Raw genomic sequence first — 25,868 nt, 5'->3', positions numbered from 1 at the left:
TGTGTTCCAATAAAACTTTATTTACAAAAGCAAGTGGTAGGCCAGATTTTGCCCATCTGCCCTAGTTTCAAACTCCTGCTGTAAATGTAAGAATGGAATGGCAGATAGATATACATGTTGACTCCTACATGTTTGTGTACATAGAATCTTTCTGTAGTCACAGAATCATCACCCTTATTCTATACAAACACTGCATTGAAAGGTTAGGTTTTTTTTGTGTTAAATGTATTTCTTTATTGATTTCAGAGAGGAAGAGAGAAGGAGAGGGAGATAGAAACATCAATGATAAGAGAGAATCATTGACCAGTTGCCTCCTGCACACCCCCTACTGGGGATTGAGCCCGCAACCCAGGCATGTGCCCGTGGCCGGAATCAAACCTGGGACCCTTCAGTCCACAGGCTGACGCTCTATCCACTGAGCCAAGCCAGCTAGGGCTCAAGGTTAGTTTAACAAAGAATTTTCAACCTTCCAAAAACCACTCAACGATTACCCATTTATAAAAAGTTAAATGTGGAAATGCAAATTAAACTATAAGATACATTTTATGTTCACTGATTCAACAAAATTTTAAAAATCTGGCAGTACTAAGTACTGGCAAAGTTGTAGAGAAAGAGAAACTCAAAAGCTGTTTTTTTTTCTTTTTTTCCTTTATTTTAATTTTATTTATGTTTTCCATCACTGTTTATCCCCTCTATGTCTTCTGCCTCTACCCACCTCCCTCCCTGCTATCAAAAGCTATTTTGGCCTGGCTGGTGTGGGTCAGTGGTGGAGCATTAACCTACAAACCAGAAGGTCAAGGTTTGATTCCCGTTCATGGCACATGCCTGGGTTGTAGCTCGATCCCCGGTGTGGATCGAGCCAATCAATGATTCTCTCTCATCATTGATGTTTCTCTCCCCCCCCTCTCTTTCTCTCTCTCTCTTTCTCTCCTTCTCTTCCTTCCTCTCTGAAATCAATTTAAAAAAAAGAAAAACTACACCTATTTAGGTGGGAGTGTGAATTAGTGTATCTATTTTGGAAAACAACTTGTTATTATCTAGTAAAATTTTTTTTTAACTTATTTTTATTGATTTCAGAGAGGAAGGGAGAGGGAGAGAGAGATAGAAACATCAATGATGAGAGAGAATAATTAATCAGCTGCCTCATGCACACCGCCTACTGGGGATTGAGCCTGCAGCCTGGGCATATGCCCTTGACCAGAATTGAACCTGGGACCCTTCAGTCCGAAGGCTGACGCTCTATCCACTGAGCCAAACCGGCTAGGGCAGTAGTAAATTTGATTATATGCAAACCCTAAGATCCAGCAAGTCAACTTCCAGGACTCTAACCCAAGAAAAATACTTGTACATGCTGAGATTAATAAGAACTGCACTCATAGCATTGTATATAATAGCAAAATAAAACAAAAGAGAACAGCAACAACAAAACAGACAAAAAACTGGAAACAACCCAAATGGTTCTTTAAATGAAGTGGAATAACATTCAATATGAAGGAATCTATAAAACAAACTCCCTGAATGATACTGTATGATATCATTTTCATATCAAAAAATAAAACAAAACACTATGTTAAAAGGGTCTTTACATATGAGGCAAAACTGAAAAAAATCCCACATGGGAATGAAAAACTTAAAATTCAATGTTGCATTTACCGTCAGTGGTCGGTGGAGGCAAAGGAATCTAATCTGATAGGGAAGACTTAAAGGATTTATTTATTTCTAAGCTTGGTGGTAGGTACACAGATTTTTTAAGTTATTTTTTTCAAGACTTTACATGTGATATTTGTTCCTGTGCAATGGAGCAAGCATTGCACGATAATGAAAAACAAGATAAACCAAAATCTTACTGAGTTTCGTTAACAATTTTATACTTTTGAGAAATAATTAACTGAAGGCTATTCTTGTAAAAAGATGTCAGTTTGGGGGAGTGACTTCTTATCTGCCTCGTTTTCTTTGCCAGTCATGTCACCTTTCCCAGTCACTGAAGGCCAGCTGCTTCCAGAGTTCCCTCTGGGCACAAGGCACTGGGGAGCGGGTGTAGCCCAGAGCAGGAGGAGTAGCTGTGCAGGGTCATTTGAGTTCCCCATCTTAAGGAGAGAAGCATTGTCTTTGGCGTAGGATAGAATGCGGTCAAATTTCTCTCTGTCACTCAGCGAGTGATCCCGCTGCCGTCTTTATATCCTCCCGGTCATCTGGGCTTCACAGGGACAGTGTGTAGTGGTTTCGTGGTGTGGAAGCCATTGCTACCTAATTTTTTATTTCTTCAATATCACTTTGTAGTGTCATGATTACAAGGCTTGGAAGAAGATAAATTCTCTGTCTATTCCGAGTATAAATGGGCACTTGAGATGAAACCACCTAGTTAATTTCCCCTCATTGCCGGAGTAGAATCTGAATCCAAACCACAGCACAACCTAGCCCCTAAATCTCCATTAAAAACCACCTTGGGTCATCTGGCAAAGCTTTATATAAAGTCAGCAGAGAATTATAAAGTCAAAAGTGAAAAATGGTACAACAAGAAAGAATCATAAAAAAATACTACATCAGTTAAATGTACTCAAAGGCAATTTAGTGTGTTCTGGCACCAGTTCTTATTGATGCAAAGAATGTGATGTGTCAGGGCTGGGAACGAGTGTGAAGGAAATGCTCTTTGCCTCACTCAGGAGCAGCTCTGTGAAGGGTGCCTTGCCGTCTTGCTGTTATACCAGGAATTTCAGGGACAATATTCTAATTAGTCCAGTCTGGACATCTTCTGTTCAGTTTTCCCTGGTGTAGTATATTTTTAAAATTAGATTTTTTTTTCCTTCATGGAGATAAACAAACCTATAGGCTGCATAAATTGGTCATCGGTACTTAAGTGTCCGTCTCTTTAGAGTCACCCAATTGCTCTGCTTTTTTATATCCACACTAGAGGCTTAGTGCATGAAAATTCGTAAACTGGGGGTGGGGTGGGGAGGGCAGTCCCTCAGCACGACCTGCCCCCTCTCACAGTCCGGGAGCCCTCAGGAGATGTCCTACTGACAGCTTAGTCTGGCCTCCCTCTGTGGGAGGCGACAGCGCCAATCAGGGGAAGGCACTGCCCCCATCACCCTGTGGCTGCCTGAGCCTTGGCCCTTGCAGCCATCTGCTGCCTGCCTGAGCCCTGGGCCAGCCCTGGCAGTGGCAGCCGCCATCCGAGGCTTGCCTGAGCCTCAGGCAGCCGCTTCGGCTTTGTCCAGAAGGACGTCCGGAAGACGTCTTCTCTAATTAGCGTGTTACCCTTTATTAGTATAGATTCCAAGCTGTGATTGTTTCTGCCTCATCTTCTCCAACACCCTTAGGGTCTCATTGATTAGTAATAACCACAGCTGTGATTATGTTGCACCCACCATGTTGTAGGTACTGTGCTTGCACCTGGATATGCATCATCTCATCATCCTCACAGACACCCAGTGAGATAGGTCTGAGTATCAGGCTGATATACAGATGAAGACAGCTAAGGCTTAGGGACTCACAACTTATTTGAGTTTACACATTGAGTAGCAGAAATAGGATTTTTCAGGCCTGACTGCTAAACGGGCCCTATGTTAGAAAGGTTGGTTCTCTAACCTCATCAGCAGTGGTGGGAGGGGACCCATACCTCCAGAGAACACAGTTGCAATAGAGAAATGTATTAGGACTGAGACCTGTGTTTGAATCCTGGCTTTGCCAGTTACTGGCTTTGTGACCTTTGGCAAGTTACTTGACTACTCTGTTTCCCCCTCTCTGAAAAATGAGCATGATCGTAACACCTCCCTAAGTAGGTTGTTGTGAGACTTGTATAAGTTGGTATAAGTTGAGCATTTCAAAGAGTTTCAAGCCCATAGTAAGTGCTATAGTTGTTATTGTTGCTGCTCCTGCTTCTATCATTGTTATCACTGTTGTTATTATTGTTGCTATGGTATCTCTCCTGGAGATAAGATGCCTTCGCTGACAGTAGCTGTGAATGGGATGGGCTAAAGGGAAGGTGAAGGATGAGCCCATGTGGCAGGTTAGGGGGTGCATGTTTCCAGGCAAGGCACTCACCTTCCAGTCCTACTTGTGTGGGGCCATGGCCATTTTGGGTAGACCATTAGTCACAAGTGAAGCAGTTTTGGAAGGTCAAATGAGGAAGGACACTGCATTCCTTGGGTACCTCCTTTTGGATACTTCCACACTCAAAATCAGGTTCTGGGGTACCTGCCTTTCTTTCCTATCTATGAATTCACATCCAGGTGAGAAGGAAAGCAGTTTGGAGATTTCCTTTTATTCTAGTAGGTGTTTGAGTCTCAGTTTAAGATTCAGGATAAGTGATTGGTTCGATCTAAATGCTTTAGAGGATCTGAAAGAGATTAGAAAAACTATTCCACAGCATAAAGGCAGGACAGGAGGGAATCATTAATCTCACGGACATTCAATTCCCTCAGAACTTTTTTGGGAATGACCAGAAACAAGTCAGGCCATATGCTGTCCATTTGCAATCCTCTGAGCTATGGACTTTTATTTATTTATTTATTTATTTTGACAGAACGAGGCCAATGCCATTGCCTCATTTAAGATGGTTCTCAAACTTGAAAAGGAACGGAAAGGTTGAGACATGCATGCAGAGTCAACACAGATGACTTGACAGAAGGAGGCCTGACAAACACCAGGGCTCCCCTAATTGTCAGAAACAGGCTGATGAAGACAGGGCCGAAGCTTCCCAGACTGGCTTGCATTTTGGTAACTGAACAATCAGGGCAGGCATAGTTATGCTGTGGAGAGTTCTGAGATGTAGAGAGAACACGTTAATTGCTCAGCCTCAACTGAGACCTTCCACTTTAATCACAGTGCACAGCTTGGAGCCTTCGCCCCCGAGTTTGGTTCTTTAGGCTGCTCTCCTGCTTCAGTCGAAGGCTGGTTCCAGGTGCTGGCCATTTGCGTTTCCCTCCAACTGGGCTGATTTATGAACCCGGAGATGTTTTCTGGTTTTTCCAAATTCTGTTCCGTTACTTTGTAATAAAGGGGACATGTGATATCTGGTTCTTTGCAGCCCCTTAGTTTTAACATCCCTACTACCGCAGATTTTTGCCAGTTACCCTGTGGCCTGCCTCCTGTGATCTGAAGGGGGAGAAATGCCCTCTGTGTTTTGAGTATCAACGGTAAGACTGTAAAGACTCTCTTCTTTATTTTCCCTTATGGCTGGAGTGGAAAATTCAAAAGACCTGCATGAGGCTGTACTGCATTCAACATCTCAGTGCAAATGAAGGACTGGGAACCTTAGTGACAACAGCTCACCACAGGTGCTGGAGTCCTCCCCATTCCACCCAGCACATGGTCTAGTCTAGTGTATAATATCAGGAGGCCTTCCACACTCAGGCCAGGCTCCGGTGACATGTAAGTCAATATCGAAGACTTCACGGGAGAATCCGAGTGTCAGCGGAGGACACCATAACATTGAGGCTGAACAGGGTGTTACCTGTTTGGCTGAAAGTTAAGCCCCATCTGAGCTGATAAGGGACAACATATCCTTTGGGAGTTTTCCCAAGTGGCAGAAATGTGTCACAGGAAAGTAATTGGAAATTGATATGTGACATATCTCTGGGTTACTCTTTATTCCTTATAACACTAAAGGGTTTGGCCAAGAATCACTAGTGACTAAAATACAAAATCCTGCAATTCGTTGCTGATATACAATCTCTTCTTCGTTGAAAGTAAGCAGCAGCTTTCCGATCCTCTGCTTCCTAACTAGCACTTCAGGTGCAGAAGCCCATGGGCTTAATTTGGGTGAAAGAAGTGGTGAATTCAGCCAATCCCGCCTTTTGATAATTCTCCGAAACAGAATCATCACCGTCAATGAAGCGCTGTCTTTAAAATTCAACTCGATTTAACAGGCACTTGTTCAGAGCTCACTGTGAGCCCCATCCTGTGCTGTGTGCCATGGGACGTACAAAATAAATAGCAAACATGGCCTTTGCCCTTGAGAAACGTACAGACTCATAGGAAGGATGATGTGTTTATGAAACACATTTTACATGGCAAGATAAGATATCATGCATGTGCCAAAGCGAGTGGAACCTGGAATAAGTACAACAGGGAGTCATAAAAATGAGAGGAGAATCGACTGGAACTGTCAGGGAAAGCTTTATGGATGAGGTGGGGACAAAGACAGCAATATCCCAAGCCCAGAACTCTCCCTTAAAGAAATTGCTAGGAGCACAATATCAGGTTACCAAGAGATTATGGAGCCCCCCTTTGAGTGAAAGTAAATTTGTTCAATATGAGAAGAGATTAATTCAGTTCAATAAATATTTATTGGGTACATGCTATGTGCCAACAACTGTATCTGATGAGGTAAAGGATGAATAATCCATACAAAGAGCATATGCAAGTAGTTCTCCATGCTACCTTCTCTTAACATAGACACTTAAAGTTATTGCTGGTCTGTGGGATTCCAGATCCAAATGGTAAGATTGCCAATGACCATTCCATCTCTCAAAAAGGCCTTCTCATGCTCACTTCAACACCACATATACTAAACTTGTAATGATCCAGAAAAGATTAGCATGGCTCCTATGCAAGGATGGCATGCGAATTCATGAAGAATCTATACTTAAAAAGAGAAAGAAAGAAAGAAAGAAAGAAAGAAAGAAAGAAAGAAAGAAAGAAAGAAAGAAAGAAAGAAAGAAAGAAAGAAAGAAAGAAAGACTGCTTACCCAAGATATTTTTGGATTGAGGAGCTGAGACTAATTTTTGTGTAGTAAAGGAATGACATGTCCAACTGTGTAAGTTATATACAGTATAAAGAGTTGCATGCATGCTATTTCTGAAAGGAAGGGACACTGAGTTAGCATGAATGTAACCCCAAATTACTGGGGTAAGAAATATTTGGAATAGCATTTGAAAAGTTTGAACCTGGCCCAAACTTAGGACCAACCATTCTGAAGATCTTTTTTTTTTTTTTCTTGGAATGTTCATCATTCCCTTTGACAGCTGCTTTGGAAAGCCAATGAAAAGGGTCTTCCATCACTAGAGTTTGGGACAGTCTTGCCCTGGGCTCTTTGGTACTTGTGACGTTCGAAATTGGCACCACCTGAATATATGGACTAAGTGACTAAAATTCTATCTATATTCCTCTTTGAAAAATGAGGAAACCCACTATTTGTTCACTTCTTAAGGTACAGGTGTAACTGGGTAGTTGCAAATTGGTCTAGAAAGAAAAGAAGTCAGTGTGATTGATAATGGTGGTGACAGTGATGGTCATCATGGATGTGGTAGTCATTATTCCAAATATCTGCATAATTTTTGAATAATATAACCACAGAAGACTAGCAGACCCTGGAAAGAATCTAAGATATCAAACACTGAGGCACAGAGGTGTCAGAGTTTATTTAGTTAAACAATTCCAGAGGAACACTTGAAAATCTCCCTTTCTCACTAGCAATCATTCTCATACCACAGTGAGACTCCTGCTTAGTAACCCCGGCATTTCTGCCACCCACGTGACTGCTTTCTGAAGCTAATTTAGGATTTCTGAGAAAACTTTTTTTTTTTAAATCTGGAAGGACTGCTAGAAGGAAAAGCTTGAAGAACTTTGAAATCACTCTTGATTCCTGTCATTTTCCTTAGTATTCAACCACTCTCTTCATCTAAAAGTTTTGCCTTGGCCTCTGTGGGTAGACACATACCCATGTGCTCCGTCACTCATCTGTAGGCATGTGTATTTATTGATATGCATTCTTCTTCATCATCTGTAGGCATTTTACAAATAATGGCTTGTGTGTGTGTGTTTTATCATCTTATTTTTTAAAATGAAAATGACAACTTCAAAATTTTTTGCAGAAATAGTTCTTCTACAGTAAAGAAATTCCAGCATGTAGGTCAGGGTCATCTCTGGGTCACAAAATTCCATGGAGGAGTTAGCACAGGGAGGGTAGAAGCAGTGGCTTGTTGTCCTTCCATTCTGGGGCAGATGGGCAAAGTTGGCAACAAAGAAATTCAGTTCCTGGAGAACTCATGAAACAAACGTCAAGTGAGAAAGGCAGAAGAAGGTTGAGAATACAAACAAAAAATTGGCAGGACATGGAACAGACAAGAGGAGGAATAGATACCTCTATCCCTCTTCCAACCTCTTTTTCCTCAGTGAGGTAATTACTTGGCTGGGGGTGGGGTTGAGAGGATGAAAGGGCCTTGGACTTTTGAGTTGAAACTTGGTCTTGATGAAGCTTGTCTTAAAACCTTTCTTCTTGAATAGAGCCGAGGGGAGTTTGTAGAGCTAGAGATATCAGAGTGGGTCTCAGAAAAGAGGAGACAGACCGTTCAGAACATGATCCAGGTTCTGGATTTAAGGGTAAGAAAATACCACAAGATTTCCATAAACCGAGGGGACAAGTCAGAAGGATGAAAATCTGGCCTAGGCTCCACTCGCCAAGCTATGAGTTTTGCTTTTTCTAATTCATCCAAAGCACTGTAGTGAACAGCATTCCCGGATATGTGAGTTCTAAGCTTTCTTCTAGGTTGTCCAGACTATTTGTGTCCCTAGGAAGGGAAGCAGAGATTCAGAGCAGAAATGCCAGACATCAGCACATTTAATGTGCTTTTTCTTGACTAGTTGAGCATGGACAGTGAGGAAACCCAGTGGTTCACTGAGCAGACTAGCTACAGAGACCTGCCTCTCCAGCAGGCGGGTAAGTACAAAAGGAACATGACCCAAGGGTCCTTGATTTTACCTCCTTGAAGAGGGAGCTGCAAAGCCTAGGACGTGGAGACCCACCTTTCAGATTTTCTTGCCTACAGTTTCCCTTTAGGAAGGCTGCAAGCAAGTCTGGCCTTAGTGGTTCCTTCTCTCCTTGTCTACAAACTCCATATCATAATTATTGTGTGGGTCCTGTGCTCAGTGTCATGGGGGTGTAAGGCCTCTGTTGATGTTGAGGAACTCAGAGGCCTCTGTGAGAACAAGAACGACAAACATAAGCTAACCGAAGTGCTAACCGGAGTGTGTACAAAGCCTGTCTGACAACAGATAGGGGATCTTGAAAAACCAGAGGCTGCCATCACATATGGAGAGTTCTTCTAACCCTCACCTTAGTGGCTGTTTCTTCTTACTGAAGAATGAAAAAAAAGTGAATGGCCTAAAGCAAGCTAAGAGCAAATCCCTCAACTTTGTTAATTTTATGACTGCAATACTTGGTGGTAGTATTAATAAAGGCCCTGGAAGTTCTCACAAGAGAAGTGCCAGGAATGAGGCAACTGAGCGTTCATTCACCTGCTTTACGCTATTTCAGAAATAACATGATTTATAAAAGAATGCAGAATCATAATTTTCATTTTAACCCTAGGATGTCCAGCAAAAAAGGGATATTATATCCTTTGTTCTTAGAGCCCCACAGATGCCAAATTATGCATAGGGTTCCCTCCTGGCATTGAGTGCTTGTGAGCCTGGAGGCAGCCAAACTGTGATTTCAGAAAGATGTTGCCTCTGGTAGTGTTCTCACCTGACTATCCCCCTGGAGTTATGGGAGCAAGCATGGCCTTCCTAGCTTCCCTGCATTCCGATAGAGCAGGGGACGGCAAGAAGGGATGCAGCCTTAGAAATGTTTGGAGGCTTGGGGTAAACTGTCTTCAGCCTCCATCTAGGGAGTTCTACAAGAGTACCATTAACGTACTGAAGAAATAATTTATAACTTTTGCTTTTGTCTGCACATCAACATATGCCAACAGATGCTCAGTTCAAAACATGAATATTCAATTAATATAATAGCTGGCATCTGGAACAAAGAGCAGTGGTGTTTGGGGGGTTGAGTAGGACTTAAATGGCATCCATTCTAACCACAGCTGTCTGGATGCACATAGTAGGCATTGAAAGTATTTGCTGATCAGATTTTCTTTGATTTGAATAACTTGGTTGCTTGGGTTTGAGCCCAGATGTTTGGCACTCAGCCAGAGTTGTGTGCTCTGCACCCTGTCATCAGCCTCACCACCTCAGAGATTATTGGCAAGGGGCAGCATTCCTCCCTTTCCTATGGTGAGGTCTCTTCTTGCCTCAACTGATGGGCTCTGGTTGATGTGAACATCTCAGAATATCCTTCAGTACTGCTTTTCTATGATATGTTGATCATGAATTATGAGACCCCCATTTTCTCATAATTTAATGTCCCTCAAATACCTAGAACTTAACTACTTTCACAGATAATCAAGTATATTTCTAATACTCTAAGGATACTCGGAATGAAAAGTAGTTGAAGAAGGTCTACTGTGCCCTAATGTATTGGATAGCAGCATTCAAAGGTCCGTGAAAATCCATTTTGGATAAAATATAAAGATTTGTCATGGTTGGGAATGGAGCACTCATTCAAAGTGAAACAATAGAAAATTTTATCTTTCCTCATGGATTGTGTTCTTGGCTCAGTTATTTATCTCAGAACCAGGAACATCATGTTGTCCTTAAATTCATCTACACACACTGCCTTGGTTCACAGTGTGGGGCTGGCAACCATGCAAGTAGGTACCAGAGGACCAAAGGTGATTTCTCTGCAGTCCATCCAAGAAACAGGGTCTGCATTTTTATAGGTAGCTGTGAAATTAGTGATAGGATAATTTGTCTATAGTTGGACCCAGCAAATAGTGTAGGTAGAAGTTATAATCCTGTGTGGCTAACAGATAGATTTACCATCCAGATGGTTTCCCATCTCTTCTGACTCCATAGAGGTAGATCCAGTGGTTACCTATAGAAAGGACAAAGCACAGAAATCATCAGAAACTTCTTACGTTACAGCTTCCTGAGAGGTTCATAACAATTATTAACCAACTTGTTTAATCTCCACAATAATCCTGCGAGATCAGTATTATATCCTTATATTATAGTAATCCTGTGAGGTCATTATTACAGTAATTCCTCTGAATGACAAGAGGAAACTGAGGCATGAGTGTATTGATGGAGTTAGCTGTTTCTCACAGGACATTTTCAATGGATGCTGAAAGAGCTCTCACCCTGAAGTTCCACAGTACCTTCTATCTACAATTGAACTTATTCTATAGGTTAGGCCAGTGGTCGGCAAACTCATTAGTCAACAGAGCCAAATATCAACAGTACAATGATTGAAATTTCTTTTGAGAGCCAAATTTTTTAAACTTAAACTTTGTAGGTGGGTATATTGTTATTAACTTAATTAGGGTACTCATAAGGCTTAGGAAGAGCCACACTCAAGGGGTCCAAGAGCTGCATGTGGCTCGCGAGCCGCAGTTTGCCGACCACGGGATTAGGCATTCCTCACTCTCAGTACTCCTTTTTAAAATGCAGCTACCCATGGGAGAGAAGTCATGTCAAGCATACTATCACTGAAATAATTATCTGAATGAGTTTTTAATAATCATTTTATCTGACATAGTTGAGCACATAATACTAAGATGTTAACATTAGGATAAAGTGAAGGGGGACTGGGAGAGATTTGGGTTTGGGGAGTTTGTTTGGAGCAACCTTTCTGGTGGGGGTGTGGGAATGAGAACCTCAGGACTCCAGTTCTAAGTGAAGGGAGTCCCTGAAAATGGATTAGTGGGGCCGGTCATGGAGTAAGGAAGCTAATGAAAACATAATGCTATTCATGTTTTGAGCTTGGATGGCCTATCTGTGTTGGACCCAGCCCTGGTGAATGGGGCAGGATTATGATGGGTGAGGCCAAACCCATCCGTTATTACTTGCCAGGCACCTGGCTTTGGGCATGGGTCCATTTCATATGCTCTTTTATTCTGCTAACTACTTAAGGCAGAAAAATCATTCCCCTATTGGACTCCAATTTGTGCCAGCCGAAACTGAAATCCTCATACTGAGCAAATGTACCAAAGAACACTCTATAAACTTAATGAGGGAGATGAAGAGATATGTGCCAGAAACCGAGAGAATTTAACACTGATGAGGTTATGACTATTATATGTTTAGTTAAATTGTTGACACTGACAGGACGTGGCTGAGGAAATCTACCGTCCATTTTCTCCTTGTATCAGTGATAATGGTTCCTTGGTGTGCTCTTCTCAGTTAACAAAAATATTCCCAAAAGTTAAATGCAGAGAAAGAAGTGGCATAAGAAATACGTTTATTATCTCTGCTCTTCTGGGAGTTCCCTCCAGGAACATTACTTAAAGCAGGACTTCTCCTGACTGGCAAATGGGTTTGAAGGGATGGACTCACCAGTTCAGAGGTGAAGTTCAAGCCTCCTGAGAGCCTCCTACCCCCTGTGCTCCCAGATTTGCCCTAGCAAATCCATCTCACACAATGCTGCCCTAGCCTTCCCAAATAGCTCTTTTCTGTTTCACATTTTCCTTCCTCTCAAAAACTGGCAGCGGTTCTCCTTTGCCTACTGAATAAAATCGCAATTCCTTTAAGTGGCATTTAAGGCCTAAATGTGGTCATGATTTTTGAAAACTGCAAAGTGCTATACAAATATTAGCTATTTGAAGAGGAATCGGGGTAGTGGCAAGTATTGAATTTGGAGCCAGAGCACTTGGGTTTGAGTCTTGTGCTAGTTGGGTGAACTTGAACAGGTCACTTAAACTCCCTGAACCTCAGTTTCTTCATTTATAAAACAAGATTGTTGTGATAATTAAATTAATTGAAAGTGACATAGTAATTAGCAAAGAGTGGACACTCAATACCTGTTAATGAAGTCATGGTAACGGAAGGCAATTTCACCTAGCACTTAAGAACACTGACAATGGAGACACGAGTTACTTATCTTCCTGTGTCTCTTATTTACTCCTTAGCTTTAACAGGGGATAAGGTGGAAGAATCAAGGGAGTTAATACCTATCAGGAACTTTCAACAGTGCCTGGCCCATATTAATCCTCTTTAAGTACTAAGACTGCCACTGCTGTTACCTTTATTATTCAAAGATCTGGCCTGGCCTTATCTTTCCAGCCTTATCTTGTTTTCTGTCTTAACAGTAGAGAGAGCTCCTCAGCTCCTTAGGGTGGGGACTGGTTCTTACCTTTAACTTCCATGGGCTTTACTTCACTCAGTGCTTGAAAAATAAGTCATTTTTGTTATTAAAAATAATGTACTCATGTATGAATATATGCTTGCTACTTCTACTCAGCATTATACTGAACGTTTCAGCCAATGGAGTAAGGCAAGGAAAAAAAAAAATAAAGGGCATCAAGATTGGAAAGGAAGAAGACAAACTGTTTTTATTCTCAGATTAAATGATCATTTATATAGAAAATGCAATGGAATCTATAGAAAGCTACTAGAAGTGATAAGTGAATTTAGCAGGTTGCAGGATACACGAATAATATACAAATCATTTTTGTTTTAGTTCCTCATCCTTAATGTAGCCACAACTAGACCAGTTTAACTGGAGCATAGCATATGAGGGGTAGTGGTGGTGAATAAAGTTGGAAAGGCAAGGTGAAACTCAGTTTGATGACATGACTTAATAACATGGAGTGGTTTTGCTCTCTCTTTTGCTCCCTCCTTCCCTTCATTTTTTTTCCTTCCTTAATTTTTCTTCTTCCTCCCTCCTTCCCTCTTTCTAATTAGTTTGTTGGCATAAAGAAATTTTCTTCATGAAAGTTGGTAGAATTTTGTTTCTTAAAAACTAAGTTTTTTTTTTTTTTTATTAATTCAGTTAAACAAAATGACCACAGATATGTTGCTTGGAGCTTACCATGAACATTGTATAAAGGACAGACAGTGTGATATCAGTACACAGACATGGGGACTTTGGGTACCTGGATTCAAGTTCTGACTTTCCCTTACCTAGTTCTATGATGTTGGGAAGCATGTCACCTTTTTAGGTTAAGTTTGAATTGTCTTAAATATGTTATAATGGTAACATGACCTCCTTCTTTATAGGGGTGGATAGCTCAATTCAATAACACTTTTTAAGTTCTTAGGACCTGGACCAGGGCATGGAGATGGACAGCCTTTTTCTTGAAGGAATGTTTAGAGAAGATATGTATGGAAATAACTTCAGTGTCATAGATATGCTATTATGGTAGTATAAACAAAGACATGGCGGGGGGGGGGGCATGTAAAGAAGGGGTTATCTCTGCTTGTGAGATAGGGGACACTTTCATTGGTTGATGCCTAACTCAACTTTAAAATTTAAGTGGGATTTTTGACAGAGAAAGGGGAAACAATAATATCTTACATCTGTTTAGCACTTTACTATTTTGCTTGCCATAAATCAGAGTGGTCTAAAACCTATAATTTTTAGATATAAGGGATAATTATTGCTATTCTAGGGGTGGTTATTATTACTTTAAGCTGCTCTTTTTTTAAAAGCTGAGGAAATTTTGACCCAAAATTGCAGCAACTTAGCAAAGTTTGTTTATACAAACATTTTCAAGGGAATTTTTCCATGTTGGAGGACCTAGCAGCCTTAAGAGTTTGGCTCCTACTGGGCAAAGGCAAAAGTGGGGTGATTAAGATTAGGAGGGGGCACTGGGAAGAGGAAAACGAGGTATTAGTTAAGATTTTGCAAAAAGAATTATGGCACAACAAGCTAAGTAAAAATGTGAAAGTATGGAAACCTGGACATGTAAATGCTCCTCTGAAATGGAGCCAGAGTGCTGAATCTTTGTGAAATGTTGCATCCTGGGAATGTTCCTGATAGACATGTGGGAGGGAATTGGCCTCACAGCTCTGGTTTAAGCTACTGGATTCCCCAGAGCCCTGCCTTGGTCCAGAACATCGTATATGGCTTGTTGAATGCTTGATTGATGAAGTATGGAAGATTGTTTGAAAATATAGAAAAAATGTATTTTGGCGCTTTCAGAAGAGTGGAAAATGAAGCCAAGAATATACCTATAATTTAGGGTAAAGAGCAAAAATGAGGCCTCATAAAAATAAATAACCATGATGTTAAATAGACTGCAGATCATTTGCACCTCAAGGCTTTCTTTTAGATTCTGTGCCAGTAAAAAAGAAAGAAAGGAAGAAAGGCAAAGAGAAAGAAAGAAAAAGAAAGAAAGAAAGAAAGAAAGAAAGAAAGAAAGAAAGAAAGAAAGAAAGAAAGAAAGAAAGAAAGGAAGGAAGGAAGGAAGGAAGGAAGGAAGGAAGGAAGGAAGGAAGGAAGGAAGGAAGGGAAGGAAGAATAATAGGCCTCGTGCTTTATGCCAGAAGAATTGCTAGTACACATATTTTGTTTTAGTGTAATCAAGGAGACCCTCCCCACTAAAATTATTAAAGGGGAGGAAATCAAACTGCATCTAGCTATAAAGAGTAACCAACCCAGGTTTGGAGAAAGGCTTTAATCTACTCTGCCTGGGATCAGACTGTTTTATGCTGCTCTTGACCTTATTTCAAAACTGATGTTGCCATCGCAGAAACCTACCAGCTGTAATTATTTCAGTTTTATTCACTAGAAGTCATTTCCAATCATGTAACAGAAATGGATTCTAGTGCTTGTAAGTGACCTCTCACCCTGTTCTTTATAGAAAATAGCATGCATGTTGGAAAAAGCCCTGACTGACGAGTTTGGGTGATGAGAGTTCTAAAACTTGGATCAGCCTGAGCTTTTAGAGTTTAGGTAAGTCAAGTCACAGATTTGATCCTCAGATGTTCCTCTGTAAAATGGAAAGTCACCCTACCCAGCTACAGTGAAGGGTTTGAGTGTCGGTGCAATGCTGGGCATAGAGGCGCCATGAAAATGCAAGGTGGTGGTTCCTTCCCCTTGCAGTGGGCCTCTGGGTCATAAAATGACAGGGTGCTCCTTGGGTAGCTTATAGGAAGCCATGGATGCTTTTAACAAAACGCTGGTTTAGTGTTGCATGCTATTTTCAAAATTTCCTCACAACTTCCCTGTAAATCTTCCTCTGCATCTGAATAAATTCTCGGTTGGTGCCCAAAGCTTGCTGCTCACTCTTAGATGATAATAAGCCCTCTGTTGACTGAGAATCAAAACCATCTTGGTTCAATGATAAATATAAAAAGCCTAGGGAAAGAATGAAAACTCGGCTGTCCATCCATAGGTAATGCACGATCTGTGGGCTACCAGCCTCTCCCTTTACTCATTCAGCCTTGCCCCGTTCCCACACACCAGGTGAGCTGGGTGGGGAGAGGGAAGAGAAGTCAAAGGCAACATCACACTTGCTTGGCTGGTGCCCGTCTGGCTCTGGGTTGCTCTCCCAGTGGCAGATGTTTGGCTCTTCTCTTCAAAGGCTGCTTCACAACCAGCTGCTTCAGGTCCTCTCCCCGGCAGCTCCCTCTGATGACCGCAACTCTCTCCTGAGGCTTTCACTGTGACTCCTCCTTCTGATCCTGGACATCTGGGGACCTATCTCTGTTGAGATCTCCTTGCCTCCAACAAGGCAGGATCCAAGACTACCACAGGGTGCTTTGCCTTGCACTTGGCCCTGGCCTTCTCCATAGAAATATGCATGGATCTTCGACTTACTCATAGTGGGCTGCAGTTACATTTCTGATTCAGGCCTCTTCTATTGAGCTACCTAGCAAGCAGCTTCAGCCATAGTCTTTCTTTCACTTGTTAATTTTTTTAGATATAAATAAGAAATCAGTTTACTTGGAGTCTAAAAATGCAGGGGACATGCACCAAGCTATCCAAGTGGCCATTCAACTCCTTCTTACTTGCTTGAGATGAGAGAAGTACTCCTAACCCTTCTGCATGGGGGTGAAGTATTGCAGGCAAACCTACAAACTCTCCTTAAAGAAATCCCCACTTCCTGAATCCAACTCATCTTCTTTATAATATAGAGAGATGTGGTCAGCTAAGGGTTGCAAAGTTAGTTCTGAGATCCCTCCATCAGAGGTCCTGTTTGGGTGATCTAGCATCTCATCTCCCAGTGTGAGCCTAGTTGGTTCCAGTTGTCATGGGGCTTCAGCTGAACCTGAAAAAAATCCAATTTTAACATTTTGTCACATTTGTATCAGTGTATCTCCAACTTTATTTTGTGGCATACTGCTTCAGAGAAGTGTTCCAAGATTTTAAAAGTTTAGTATCAAATACATTTGGGGAACAAATGCAAGATTTCCTGTTCTTAAGGTGCTCATTGCACATAAGCCTATTAAGAACCATGTGGGATGTATGATAAGGAATCCTGTTGGACACTTTTAAAAATATATATATTTTTATTGATTTCAGAGAGGAAGGGAGAGGGAGAGAGGGATAGAAACACCAATGATGAGAGAGAATCACCGATTGGCTGCCTCCTGCATGCCCCACACTGGAAATCAAACCCACAACCTGGGCAGATGCCCTGACCAGGAATCAAACCATGACCTCCTGGTGTATAGGTTGATGTGCAACCACTGAGCAATACCAACCTGGCTGGACACTTTTTAATTCCAGTGTTCCTCAAATATATTTCACTACACATTTATCCACATAGTGTCTCTTTGTTTGAATTTTGGGAAGCCTTGCTCTAGATACAACTTAAAGCCCTTTTTCATGAATGGGCGAGGATGGTCCCCAGTAATGCTTCCACTGGGTTTAGCCAAGTATGTTCATACATCCCTCCAATGTTCCTTTAAATAAATGTTTAATTCCTTACTCATAGAAATGGGCTTATTTTCAGATGAATATCTTTTTGGAAACAGCCAGCCAGCACTGGCCATTTGGGGGGAGAAGAAAGAGTCACTAATAGACTTCCTGCCCTACTTATAATACTCAGAATCTACACTAATAAAAGAGAAAAATGGTAATTGGCATACGACGATACCCTTTTCATTGGCTAATCAGGGCTATATGCAAATTAACTGCCAAATGTGATTGGCAGTTAACTGCCAACAAGATGGCGGTTAATTTGCATATATAGGCACAATGCAGGGAGGCGAAAGGGAAAGCAGGAAGAAGCCCCCTGCCACTGACAGTGATCGGAAACCCAGGGGGGAGCTAAGAGCTGGGGGGCAGGGCAAAGGCGGCCCTGGGACCGCCTTTGCCCTGCCCCCCAGCCATGATCGGAGAATCAGGTGCCTTTTCCGCCCTGGCCAGTGATAGCAGGAAGTAGGGGTGGAGCCAGCAATGGGAGCTGGGCACGGTCGAAGCTGGCAGTCCAGGGAGCTAGGGGCCCCTTGCCTGGGCCTAAAGCGAAGCCCGCGATCGCGGGGCCGCTGCAGCTGCGGGTCCCCTCTGCCCGGGCCGGACGCCTCAGCCAGAGGTGTCAGGCCTGGGCAGGGGCAGAGCCTGCAGCCTCGGGGAGCTGGGGGTCCCCTGCCCAGACCTGACACCTCTGCCGGAGGCATCAGGCCTGGGCAAGGGGCCGATCCTGCAATTGGAGGGTGATGGGGGTCAACGCCTGAGGGCTCCCAGTATGTGAGAGGGGGCAGGCTGGGCTGAGGGACACTCCCCCCCACACACACCCAGTGCACGAATTTCGTGCACCGGGCCCCTAGTGAAGTAATAAAATACGATAGTACAGATTATTAGAATAGGGGTTTGGAGTGTCCTGATAATTGGTTTAGACTTTGAGAACTTAGCTTTGATGAGTATAAAGGTAAACACATAGTGACTTATCCTCAGCTGGACCAGATGTTGCTCCTCCTACAGTTTTTAAAGTCATAGCCATCGTTATATAGGGTTTGAGTTATCCTAAATGTCTCCACCATTGGGCAGGCCCAGCTGGGCAGTCTCAGGTAGACGTCTTTTTCTGTTTATAATCCATTTTCAAATGTGGATCATCACTTCCCAGATGCATTTCTGAGTTGATACCCTGTTCCATCTATATTCCATTGTGTCTTGATAAGGTGATAGTCTTCATGCTTCTTTCCTGATTCAAACTTTGCAAGTGTATCTGCTGAATGACATTGAAGTCCTGCGAGCGTGAACTGCCCCCGTTTGCCTGTGATGGTCCTAGTTTCAGCACTGAAAGTTCTGCAGCCTGGACTCCCATCGCTGGGATAGAAAATGTCTTGTTTTTTTTCAATGGATACCAAAGGTTGTGGAAAAATGTATAAAATTCACATGGCAGCTCAAAATATAGAGCCGAAAGCAACGCTGTTATGGTGCCAAATAGTAGACGTCACTCTTGTCCCCTTGTTAGCAACCATGATTTGAAGTTCACACTAATGAATCATTCATTACTGCTTCATTCCAATTAATGCAACTGTGTACTTGTTAGTGTTAACTATCCATCTGTGTTGGATTTTGTGGATTAACTGCTGTGCTTTTTATCAAGTGCTAGTTTAATTATTACATTGTGAATATTGTGACCACACTTTTAAGAATTCAGATTATGAAAATGGGGGTGATTAGGAAACCAGCCCCAGCATGACCTAGATGCCCCAGAACAAGAAGGTTCTACGACTGTTAATGACAGACAGGAGGACTCATGCAACTGGATTGGGGATAAATCACTAATTGAAACAAAGCAGCTTGCACAATATGTACAACATAATTTTTAAAAATTAAAAGAAAAGAATTTGGAATTAGACACAATAGAGATAGGGATTGAAAGCACACAGGGAATTTGAATCTCATAATTGTGCAATGAGACCTACAAATACTTCTACATCAGTCAGAAGCTCTTTTCCTTCCCAAGAAGACAACAACAGTTTGTTGAAACACAGACAAGTAAGATTATCATATTGCTCCCTTGATTGCTCTACAAAATTGGTTAAAGTTATATTTGCTGATTCATAGATTGTAGCTAAAATGTCTTACGGGTGAACCAAAAGGGAAATTTGGGGTCACAATGTGTTGGCCCCATACAATGTAAAGTTAATTTTGTCAGATCTGACCAACAACCAAGCTTTCCATAATATTCCAACTGACTCCTTGGGTCACAGCAACAATGTTCCATCTAGCTCCTCAGTATTTGGACTTAAAAAACAGAGTTTTTTATTTCTATGAATATTTTAATGAAACTTCAGAAAACATAAAACAAACAATTTTTGACAACTTTTCTAAATAAAAGTTCTATTTTGCTCATCTCTCTGCATATTGACAAATAGTGCAATGTAAATATTGGCAGATTCTATTCAGTGTTTAAATTTCTTACCAAATAAAATGAAACAATCTCACCTACTAAATGCCCTGTACACCTGGTCTATAAGACTAATAAAAAGTGATTTGCTTACCTGTGCTTTTGAAGCTTTTGTAATGAAAGGAACACTTGATATTTTGGACTTAATAGAAATGAAAGGAGATAGCCTCTTTGGTATGTGCCTACCAAATGGCTATCATTATTGCCAGCCAGAGGAGCCATGTGATAATGTTGGCATGCTCTAAATCATGTTTAAAGTAGGGGAGAGAAGAATGTCTTTCTCTAATTTGGAATACATTGAGGATGAGAATTGAGAAAAGATGACAGTAAAACAGAAATGTATATGTTGTTTCTCCAAAACTCATTGATTATTTATGAAGAAGCCACAGGGGGCCTAGAAAAGAATTATGCCTGATTATTCCGATGTTATGCGTAGGATATGACAAGAACTTATGCAGAGGGAAAATTATTCTTTTTTTTTTCCTTTTGGAAATAAGGTTGCTTTTGAATGAGAGGAAAAAAACAAACAAACATGACACCAGAGGACAGCCAAATCAAACAGGTCTTTCTCAGTTTCTTTACTAAAACAGTAGCTTACTTGGAATCCGACTTTGATTTTACAAGTTGAGAAAGTTTTGAATTTACAAATTTGAATTACCTCTGAGCTTTAAAACCATCTCCCTTAGAAAAACTTTAACCTATGATGGCATCCAATCTACTTCATAATGTTTTAAAAATGATGGGCATGTCGGACACGGACGGCCTCCGCACGAATTTATAGAGGCAGTGGACCTGCTTCACAGGCTGCTGGTCTCAAAGGGGGCATGTGGCCACAAAGTGGGGGACATCTCTGGAGAGCTGGAAGCGAATTCCCACAAGTCTAAATCCTGCTCTCGCCAGTAAGTGAGCGCCAAGGCATTCTGTGCTGTGATGCTGTTGTTGACAGGGTGTTTAGCTTGATGTCACCACATTGGACTGACACCAGAACACTGTAATGCGGGCTTGATAAGAGCATGGCCACAAGTCAAACACAATTTTACGTTTGAGTATATATTCTGTCTTACCGCTACCTAAAGGCAAACAAGGGCGTCCCAAAGGTTGTGGGCAGTTCATAGAAGCAGTATTGGAAAAGAAAACAGAAAGAGTAAAAAACTACTCTCCTATATATTGGGAGAGAAAGAAATATGTTGTTGTTTTAAATGCAGGTAGTTATCTGTTTCTATTATATTTTCCTTCTCCCTTTACAAAATCTTATATTGCCCTATGCCATTGCCAGTTTGGCTCAGTGGATAGAGTGTTGCCCCTAGACTGAAGGGTCCTGGGTTTGATTCCTGTTAAGGGCATGTACCTCAGTTGCAGGCTAGATCCCTGGCCCTGGTTCAGGGCATGTGTGGGAGGCAACCAATCAATGTGTCACATCGATGTTTCTCTCTCTTAACAACGAAAAATAAAGTCTTATATTAATGTATTTTAAGAATATACTATTATATAGCCTACAACATTTAAATATCTAATAGAGAGTCTAAAAAGAATTTAAACATTGCCATGTTATAGGACAGAAACATAAAAATGTTGTCATATTTTTCTCACGCATTACCTATTTATTTAGTTCTACTATTTATTAATTGTTATTAATTGATACTGTTAACTAATCCTACCTTTGTTTAAATAATAGGATTTATATAAGCAAAAGATGAATAACATTGGACAATATATAATTTTTTAAAATCTTTTTTCTTTATTTTTTTAATCCTCACCCAAAGATATTTTTCCATTGCTTTTTAGAGAAAGTAGAAGGGAGAGGGAGAGAAAGAGAGAGAGAGAAACATCAGTGTAAGAGAGACACATTGATTGCTTGCTTCCTGCACACGCTCTGAACCACGGCTGGGGATTGAGCCTGCAACCAAGGTATGTGCCCTTGACCGGAATCAAACCCAGCACCCTTCAGTCTGTAGGCCCATGCTCTATTCACTGAGTCAAACTGGCTAGGGCCCATTTTTCATATTTTTATGAAATGTATTTTAAAATACATATTTCAAAATAACTACATACATAATTATTTATGTATTATTTTTGGGGGTGGGGGAAGGGGGGTCTGGTATGGATGCAGCCTGGGCTTGCTTTCTAAAAATCTGGTCATCATACTTGCCACAGTGTGCTTTTCATAAGCCTGTCTTGTTTTAAGGCAAGAAAACAAATCTGGTGCTCATTAATGCGCTCTTACCTGGTGCAAGTCATCCCTCACATTGGCCACTGACTGTAAAATAAGTCACCTTTGTGTTGTCCTTACCATTTGAGTGTCATTTAGTAACCTTTTTATGTCATTTAAAAATGTCATTTACTTGAGTTTGGTTATCTACATTTGTTTTTGTTTGTGCTAATTGAAAAAGGGATAAATATCAAGTCTTCAGTTCTCTAATGGGAAACCAAAGCAGAATTGCTAATTGTCCATATTCAACACTAATGTAATGGGCATCACCTACCTGCAACTTGTTTTAAAATCCACTCCAAGCAGTGGGAAAATAAAACTTTTATCTTTATTTTTCTGCCCCTCACTCACCTTCTCTCAATAACCCATAAGGATTTTCTGCTCAACTTTTCCTCCCAGTGTTCCAAGCCCTGGAGATATGTCCCTTCCTTATTACCGAGTCCTTCTCACATGAAAAAACATGCTTGTCTTCCCTAGCCTCACATCCATGTCATTGTGCTCAGGACAGAATCTCTCTATCCTCTAGCTCTTTGGATTCTCCCTTTCTCCTATCTATACTTCAAGGCCCCATGGAAATCCTCTCTGCTTCATAGAACCCCTCTAGACCGGTTTCTAGCTAAGTGCTTAGATACCCCACATGCCTTTCTACTCAGCTACCATTTGGTAATATTCTGTGAAGTTCCATGTACTATCTCCTCAATGGATGGGTAATAGGGAGATCATGCCTTGTGTTCTTCTTGTATCCCCAAGAAATACTTAGAATAAGGGTAGACAGATTGTATCTGTTACAGAAAGATGGTTATTTCACATAAATGATTCTTCATGCAAAATATGATGTAGGAGTAGGCAAGTAATATTATCTCTTCTGATGGAAATGTTTTTCATAATGTTTAACATAATGTGAAAGCATGAGGTTTTATTGAGATAGAGAAATAGGGGAGGGCAGGAAAAAATAATCATAAACCTGACTCCTTGGCTCAGGTTTTAGCTTGTGCCTTACTACTTCTGGGTAGAGACTCTAGACCAGCCGTGGGCAAACTACGACCCACAGGCTGGATCCGGCCCGTTTGAAATGAATAAAACTAAAAAAAAAAAGACCGTACCCTTTTATGTAATGATGTTTACTTTGAATTTATATTAGTTCACACAAACACTCCATCCATGCTTTTGTTCCGGCCCTCCGGTCCAGTTTAAGAACCCATTGTGGCCCCCGAGTCAAAAAGTTTGCCCACCCCTGCTCTAGACTATATAAAACACAGATGTACACACAAACACACACACACACACACACACACACACACACACAGTATGGAGGTTTGGCCTTGACATACATTTTTAATTTGATGCCTGTACTTTTTAACAGCCTGGTCTAAAGTTGGGAAAATGGCCACTCGGTGTCTAGTTGAGTTATGAGTTGAGAATGAATTTCACAACAAACCTCAATGATTTTCCACCAACTACACCAACCCAAAGACAATTTCTAATCACTTGGTGGTCATCGTATTGCAAAAGAAGCAGAACACAGACATGCTGTCTGTTTCGCTTAAATTTATGAAAACCCGCTGAAAGGGAATGTAGAAAGTAAATGATCCATGGTAAAGCATTGTGAATGAAGGGAGAGGTGGTGTGGTTAGCTGCGTTTCTCAATCCCTCCGATTCTCAAAGCCAAGAGAAAATTTATCCTCTTCCACTGAGATATAAACTAAACTCTTTTGGTCATTAATCTGCAACGTTGATGCCTGCCATGGTAATTCATCAAACATTTTTGTGGAGTGAGTCTTGTGGGGCCTCTAGGGCATCGTCTTTGAAATTCAAAGCACTGTTTTGTCCCCAGAGAACTGAGTGACTTTCTCCCCTCATTGCACATCTGGAAGGGAAGTTTCTGCTTCTGCTCTTTCCTAGGCTGAGCCAGGACCTGAAAGGAGCAGCCATCTTCATGAATCATGTGCTTGTACCCTAAGGCACTGTGTACTCTTTCCTGGGCTGTGGGGAGAAGAGAAAGAAGAGAAATACTGCAGTGGAGGCACTGTTTATAGGGCACTTTTTTTCAGAATGACTATTCACCACAGAAAGAGGACAATTACTGTTTGCAGCGATTTTTCTATGGGTGAGAGTCACTGCACTAACCATGGTGAAAAACAAGTAGAATCCTTAAGCTGCAGTCTCCATTGTCTACAAATAAATCAGGGAAGGGTTCTGGAATCTGGAGGTCTGATCCGAATTTACAGCCATATCTCCAGGCTCGGAGACAAATAAACAATCTGATGAGAATGGGTAGTTTCGATGGCGAATACTTGGTGGTACTGGCATGTCTTCTGTTTCTTCAGTAACTGTGCCTGGCAATGCTTTGCCCTTAGTTGAAGGTCTCCTCTGAACCCTCCATTGATGTTTCAGCTCTAGTTTCAACTCCTCAGAGAGGTCTTCTCAGTTGAAAAGGGCTGAACTCATCCACTGACCAGTGCTTTGCCATCAGTTTTCAGTGTGTCACTTTCTTTGTAACACCTGTTGATATCTGAATATCTGTATATCTTCCTCCCTCCCTCCCTCCCTCCCTCCCTCCCTCCCTCCCTCCCTCTCTTCCTTCCTTCCTTCCCATTCTACCTCTACCTCCACTAAATTTCAAACACCAAAAGAATAAAATCCTTTTCTATCCTCTTCACTGTGATACATCTATGGTATGTGTTCAATAACTCTTATGGAATGAAGATTTTCTTGTTCTTTGGGTTGGGCTGAGGTTAACATGCCATTTGCAGTAAACTTTACACACTTTTCATATTTAAAAAAATGTTTGAATCAATGTACTTTAATTATAATTTACTCCTTTATACATATCTATTAACCAACTTATCCATTCATTTACTTAACTAACTAGTGGCCTGGTGCACAGATTTGTGCACATTGAAAGGAAATTAATTAGAAGAAATATTTTAATATCGCTATTTGCCCTTTCTCTATAATAGAAATGTCAACCAAATTCAAGATCAACAATGACAGATCGAAACACATGTGTGCGATTGGCACCAGTGAGAGCTGTATATGTATCATGAATGCACGAGTGAACTTAGCCTTTTATAGATATAGAATAAATTTGCTTAATTAGACCTGCTTTCTGATTTAGCTAAACTTTTTTCCAGCCTAGTAAAGCACCCCAACTTCTCTTTCAGGTAATTGTTAGCAACACAGCAGTAAATATCAACACGAAGCAGATTATTATTGTAGTTCACACAGGGAGAACAAAGGGTAAAATATTTAACTGCAGCAGTGTTTGACTATATTCTGCGCAGTGAGAAAACCTGAAGTCATTTTCAAGGCCCACTATTTCTTACTTCTTTTCAGTTGGGTCAAGTTTATAAGCTTTCTAAATCTCCATTTTCTGGCTAATGAAAAGAAATAGGATTCCACCGAGTCTCCTATCTACCTACTCTAGGACTTCTGTGAGGGTCAAAAGAGATGAGGCATTGGAAAATGCTTCAGACATTTTGTTAAAGTGTAAAATGTTTTTACCTGGCTATAAAGCAAGCCATCTTCCTGGGCTGAAGAAACTGCAAGGAGGCTAGTCGCTAGGGAGAGGAAGCCAGGTGTTGCTACGTGACATCATCACCCAGAACCCACAGCCACTGTTTCCAGGCTGGGCTGGGCTGTAGGCTGTATTTTGTGCCATGGGGTCTCAGCAGCATCAGCTGTGATTTGGTGTGGTGTTGCTCCAGGGTGGTGGTGGGGCCTGTGTCCCACATGGGGGAAGCAAAGT

General features: G+C 41.4%; 1 protein-coding gene and 1 non-coding gene across 2 annotated transcripts in view; both read left to right on the top strand.

Annotated features, from left to right (window-relative positions):
* LRMDA (leucine rich melanocyte differentiation associated) overlaps positions 1–25,868 on the top strand; it is a 1,007,721-nt gene that overhangs the window by 824,712 nt on the left and 157,141 nt on the right. The gene's annotated exons all lie outside the window — the stretch shown is intronic.
* LOC132215099 (U6 spliceosomal RNA) lies at positions 6,488–6,594 on the top strand. Its single transcript, XR_009448451.1, has one exon. It is a non-coding gene; the product is annotated as a U6 spliceosomal RNA (small nuclear RNA).

The sequence above is a fragment of the Myotis daubentonii genome, chromosome 13 (genome assembly GCF_963259705.1).
Source record: "Myotis daubentonii chromosome 13, mMyoDau2.1, whole genome shotgun sequence".
Lineage (NCBI taxonomy): Eukaryota > Metazoa > Chordata > Mammalia > Chiroptera > Vespertilionidae > Myotis > Myotis daubentonii.
Note: the sequence above shows the minus strand (reverse complement) of the source record. Positions and strands in the feature narration are given on the sequence as shown.